The sequence below is a fragment of the Notolepis coatsorum genome, assembly GCF_963971535.1.
Source record: "Notolepis coatsorum genome assembly, chromosome: 14".
Taxonomy (NCBI): domain Eukaryota; kingdom Metazoa; phylum Chordata; class Actinopteri; order Aulopiformes; family Paralepididae; genus Notolepis; species Notolepis coatsorum.
The window spans coordinates 46336478-46343093 of NC_140178.1; the positions used below are offsets into that span (position 1 = coordinate 46336478).

Genomic DNA, 6616 nt, shown 5'->3' on the forward strand with positions numbered 1-6616 from the left:
TCTTTTTATTTTATTAAAATTTTAGATATATCGTGGCACTAACCAAAAGGCTATGGTTGCAGTATTTTGAATGGTTTTCTACATTAATGAATGGATGAAATAAAATAGCGTACCCTTTTCTTCGGCGTTCAACCCGCTTCTTCCAGTAGACAATCGTAAAGAAGGCAGCGGTTACAGCTTTGTTGACTTGTGTTGTGATGTGGGGGAAATCGCAACAAGGGTTTTCCTGTTCCGTAGACCAGCCCAAATTCATCACAGCAAGCAATTAGGTTGGCTTAAAGGCTTGACTGCTGGAGGCAACACTAGAGGGGCTGCGTAGCGATTGCGAGGGAGAAACGAAACTTAAAGGCTTGACTGACTGGAGGCAACACTAGAGGGGCTGCGTAGCGATTGCGAGGGAGAAACGAAACTTGGACGCAATTGATTGATTGATTGATTGATTGAAAACTTTATTAACAGATTGCAGAATGGGTACAATACAGTACAGCTCAATACACACAATTGTTAAGGGGATGCAGACCAGAGAAAGACTTTCGTCTTGTTTACATCAGGGTCCCCCATTTTCAATTCATCAGGACATATATGACATACAGATAGTCAGTACTGCTACATCTATACATTTATGACATACCAGATTTGCAAATATGCAGGTTTATTGTCATTGATTGATTTGTCAGTCACATCTAGAGACGTCAAAACTTACTCTAGAGAGGCCTTTAACCTAGAACTGGGGAGCTTGGACTGGTCAGATGAACTCAGTGGTACACAGGTTGAAGAAACATGGCTTGGATTCAAAACCAAATTCACAGAAATACTCAACAACATGGCACCCATAAGAACCACCAGGGTTAAAAATCGCGCTGAGGCATGGATGCACACTGAAATACTGGCCGCTATGAAAACCAGAGACAAAAAATGCTCTGAACTTCATAAAAGTCAGACAAAGCTTTCCAAAAGCTCAAACAGTGAACTCCAAGCCCACGTGGTTGAACTAAAAATTCAAAGAAACAGACTAAGAAATGACAAACACCATGATCAGAACTGCAAAAAGAAATTTCATCAACGACAAAACTGAGGAAAACAAAAACAAACCCTACGAACTTTGGAAATTACTCAATAATCAACTAGGCTGCAGTAAAAAAAACTTAAAACCAGATTCTCAAACATAAACATAAAGACGGACAACACGCTCATCACAGACAAGCTGGATGTAGCCAATTACTTAAACATCTTTTTCACAAACATAGCCACAACACTGGTAAACAAACTACCCTCCCACTCAGGGCATTATGGGGTAGAACACATAGTAGCATACTACAAAAACCTAGGGGTCCACAAAGACGACTTCAAACTTGAAATGGTAACAACCGATGAGGTACTCAAAAAATTGAGCGCCCTCCAACCTAACAAGGCCACTGGCCATGACAACATCCCCTCCAAATTCCTCAGAGACGCAGCAGCCGCCATCACCCCAGTCATCACACACATAATAAACCTCTCTATAAAACAGGGGCACGTCCCCAAGGACTTCAAAATTGCGAGAGTGACCCCTCTGCACAAAAAGGGCAGCAAATTAGACCCAGGCAACTACCGCCCTGTTTCTATTCTTACCTCCATCTCGAAAGTCATGGAGAAAATAGTCTACGAACAGGTCGAAAAGTACCTGGCAGAAAAAAATCTAATCTACGAATTCCAATCTGGCTTCAGAACGTCCCACTCCACTGACACATGCCTCCTCTATTTGAACGACCACATCAAACAAGAGGTGGACGCGGGCAAATACTGCGGCATGGTCATGCTGGACCTACAAAAGGCCTTCGACACTGTCAATCACTCCATTCTAATGGACAAGCTAAAAGCAATTGGTTTTGATAGCTTATCAGTGAGCTGGATGCAATCCTACCTGGAGGGGAGAGAACAGATGGTAGAGGTAAACGGTACTCTATCCCCCCCCTCACAGTGAGCTGTGGTGTTCCACAAGGAAGCATACTAGGACCGCTACTCTTCCTAATTTATGCAAATGACATGTAGTCAGCCTGTGACTGCAACTTGTTCCTGTTTGCGGACGACTCAACCCTGCTGGTCTCTGACAAGAACAGGTTGCAGGTTGAAAAAACCCTCAGCACGGAACTAGGCAAAATCTGCATATGGCTCACTGATAACAAACTATCATTACACATGGGCAAAACAGAGTCCATTCTCTTCGGTTCAAATAACAAACTCAGCAAGACCGACGGCTTCTCAGTTACAGTGGGTGACAATATTGTCACAAGGAAAGACGAAATTACCTACCTGGGTTCCATCCTAGAGGCAAATCTTTCCTGTGACAAAATGGCATCCAATGTAATAAAAAAAGTCAACCAACGAACTAGATTCTTGTACCGGATCTCCTCTCTGGTAAACAAGAATACCCTGAAGACTCTGGCAGGAGCAGTCATTCAAGGGTACTATGACTATGCGTGCACCTCATGGTACCAAAGCACCTCAAAGGCGCTTAAAACAAAATTACAAACATCACAAAACAAACTGGTCAGACTACTACTTGACCTGAACCCCAGAACCCACCTCACCCCTGCCCACTTTGACAACCTAGGATGGCTTAGAGTAGACGACAGAGTACAGCAACTTGCAATGGGCCTGGTCTACAAGATACACTATACGACCGGGGTGCCCATGTACATGTCAAAATACTTCCCAAAGGTCAGTGAATACCACAACCACTACACCAGAGGAAGCTCAACAAATCATGTTAAACCCAGATTCGGCTCAAACAAGGGACTAAACACGTTTCGCAATTATGCCACAACAATGTGGAACGCCCTACCCAAAGCTGTAAAGGAATGTGAATCCCTGCCCACATTCAAAACCGCTCTTAAAGAGCACCTACGGGAGGCTGCAATTCGAAACTGGCCACCGTAAATGCCCAAAACCCCCACCACCTCCTAATAGACAGTCTCCTCCCCACCGCATGTATAATATACATGCGGTGGGGAGGAGACTGTCTATATATTATATTCCCTCCCCGCCGTATGTATATTTCCCTCCCACCCACCCACCCCCTCCTAATGTACAGTCCCCTCCCCATCATATGTATATACTCTGTCAGGATCTAGGGGTAACAGTACTGTATATTTGAATAGAATAGAATAGACTTTTAATTGTCATTGCACAGTATACAACGAAATTTCAGGGGAGCTCCCACAGACCGTAGTACATAATACATACATGAACACATAACACATAACACTGTACATAACAGAATATTTTAAATAATAAAGTGCATAATGGGTGGTAATCAGAGATTATCAAGTGCAGTGGTAAGTGCATGGTGCACGTGAGGGGACAGTCAATGAGTGTTTAACAGTCTAACTGCTTGGGGGAAAAAGCTGTTCTTAAATCGTGTACTCTTAGCATGTATTGACCGGTATCTCCTCCCTGAGGGAAGGAGCTGAAAGAGGTGATGTGCTGGGTGCGACTGGTCCTTGATGATACATTTGGAGCGGTGGAGGCAGCGGGAGGTGAAGACGGAGGTGATGTTTGGTAGAGGAGTCCCGATGATCCTGCCTGCCGCCTTCACCACCCTCTGTAGAGCCTCTTGCTCTGCCTTTGTGTATACCGCTTATGTCACAAATGTATCAGTACTAAATACCTATATGTCCCTATGTCATTGGAATACTGACATACATTTGACATAGAAACTGTACATTGGAGGAGGTTGGGTAGGTGGGGTGGGGTTGCGTGGGGCTGTACATTGGAATACTGACAAAGCCATGCTTGGTCTTTAACACGTCATGTATTTGACATGATGGAAATAGCATGATAACACAAGAAGAAACGCGGGGCTGTGTATAACAACATACGTAGTCCATGGTTGTGCGCCGTCTCATGCTTTAATTTCATTTAATCTCTTTATGAAACTAGCCCATCTATACACAATACACATTGTAGACATAATAATGATGATGCCAAAATGATGTGTTCAGAAAACACCCGTTCTTTCACTTTCCCTTACTTCCCTAATCCCTTACTTTCGTTTACCTTCCTCCTACGCCCGAGTGCGTGAACACTTTAGGCAACCAACATGCGCTTCCGCGTTTCTCTGATTGGCCGAGCGCCTTCCGCGTTTCTCTGATTGGCCGAGCGCGGCTCCCCCTTAAGCTCCAGGAGAGAGGAGAGAGGCTGAAAACCCGCAGTTCTTGCCCGACTGATGGGAGCTGAATCCCGGATCCGATTTTTCTGATGAATACCCCCAAAACATGGAGGTCCTGATTGCGCTGTAACGAATCATTAAAAAAATATACCGTTAACTGGAATATGGTGTGCCTTTACACATATTGGATTATGTAATTGGTTTGTCATGACAAACTAATAAAAAATCGCGATTTACCCGGTGGCTACAACAACACACAGTGACTTGCAAACCGCAGTCACGTAAGGGGCTAGTAGTCACTGTGTGTTGTTGTAGCCACCGGGTAAATCGCGATTTTTTTATTCGTTTGTCATGACAAACCAATTACATAATCCAACATATGTGTAAAGGCACAACATATTCCAGTTAACGGTATATTTTTTTAATGATTCGTTACGGCGCAATCAATACTTCCATGCGTTCGGGACCGCCATGTTTTGGGGGTATTCATCAGAAAAATCGGATCCGGGATTCGGCTCCCATCAGTCGGGCAAGAACTGTGGGTTTTCAGCCTCTCTCCTCTCTCCTGGAGCTTAAGGGGGAGCTTAGTATTCCTGCCTCTGAGGAGCGTGTTGCGGCTCATGCGCATGCGCACGCTCGGCCAATCAGAGCAATTCAGAGCAACGCCGAAGCGCATGTTGGTTGCCTAAAGTGTTCACGCATCCCGCGTAGGGTAAATCTGCAGTGCCGCATGCCGGGGCCTGTACTGTGCGTCGGGGCCTGTACTGTGCGGTGCACTACTGCGCATGCGAGAAACAAAGTAACATATAGGACACTAGAAACATAAAGTAACATACGGAAAATAGGACCTAATGTCCAAAATAGCGAAATAGGTACTTACATTTTCACTGAAAGACATCTTTGGTTATTTTTCAACAAAGAATAATGAATGCTTAAAGTAATACAGGTAATAATATAGGTTAATTAAACCAGAGCTAGAAAAAAAAACGGACTCTTAATACTCTCACGAGTCTCACCTGCAGGGGCGTAACTATGGGGGGGGATACTGGGAAATGTCCCCCGCATGGTTTCAGAATGCAGTTATTGTCCCCCCCCACGTTTTTACCGTCCAAAGATAATACATGGATAATAAACGGACACGTGACCGCGCCGCGGCGATCAGCACTAGGACCAGACACGGAAAATTGCTGATTGTCTCTGAGCTGAGTCTCTGACTACCTGTCCTATTATTATGCAAAGATGCACGGGCCAAGTACCCACTCGCTACAGTACTCGTCTTTGCATAATAATAGCTCGGGTCGTCAGCCGAGGTGTGTGTTCAAATACGTCAGGGGTCGGCAATTAGGTCTGGCCAGGACCAAAAACAATGGCAAATTTAATATACTGATAGTGAAAAATGCAGCACCGCGGCGGATGCATACACTTAATAATAATACTAATAATAATAATAATAATAATAATAATAATAATAATAATGATAATAATAATAATAACTTTATTTGTATAGCACTTTTCATACAGAGGTTGCAGTTCACAGTGCTTCACAACAGTAAAAAAACACAGGCATAAGCGAGCACTCGCAAATGGGGGACCCTGATGTAAACAAGACAAACGTTTTTCTCTGGTCTGCATCCCCTTAACAATTGTGTGTATTGCGCCGTACTGTATTGTACCCATTCTGCAATCTGTTAAATAAAGTTTTCATTCATTCATTCATTCATGAACAGCAGATCAGCTGTTGCAGATCACCGCGGCGGGTGATGAACAGCAGATCAGAATGCATGAAAACACGACTCGCTGGGGCCCCCCCCTATCCCCCCCAGCGACGTCACTGACCACGCCCCCTAATCTGTCCCCCGCACCACTAGCAACAGAGTTACGCCACTGCTCACCTGCCTCCAATGTAGTCCCCATACCCAACCACCTCCAATGTACAGTTTTCCCCACCTACCCAACCCCCCCACCCGACCTACCCAACCTCCTCCAATGTACAGTTTCTTCCCCCTCAAATGATATACAGTACTGTTACATCTAGACATTTATGACATACCATGCAGATCTACAAATATACAGTACTGTTTAAGAGTACAAAAAGAGTCTAAAAAGAGAGTATATACATTTGAGGGGGAAGAAACTGTACATTGGAAAATGTATAGGCGATTTCGCTATTTTGGACATTAGGTCTTATTTTCCATATATATGTTACTTTATGTTCCGTATGTTTCTAGTGTCCTATATTATGTTACTTTGTTTCTCGCATGCGCAGTAGTGCACCGCACAGTATGGCCTCTCTCTCTCTCTAACCTAAATCTACTTTCTACAATGTGCAATACTCCGGAGTTTGTCTACCCTGGTATAAATAAACAGATTCATCAGATTATCAATAAATATAAATGTGCATATATAAATAAGATTTTAAACTAGAATAACCAGAATTCCAGAAATGCCACAACAGTCATTGTGACT

At 43.8% G+C, this 6616-nt stretch overlaps 1 protein-coding gene across 2 annotated transcripts in view; it reads right to left on the bottom strand.

The window, feature by feature from the left end:
- cd9r (CD9 molecule related) overlaps positions 1 to 327 on the bottom strand; it is a 46580-nt gene extending 46253 nt beyond the window's left edge. For both annotated transcript variants that reach the window (XM_084329760.1, XM_084329759.1), the window contains exon 1: positions 114 to 327. The gene's annotated coding sequence lies outside the window, so the exon portion shown is untranslated. The remainder of the gene's footprint in view (positions 1 to 113) is intronic.
- Between the last annotated feature and the right edge of the window lie 6289 nt (positions 328 to 6616).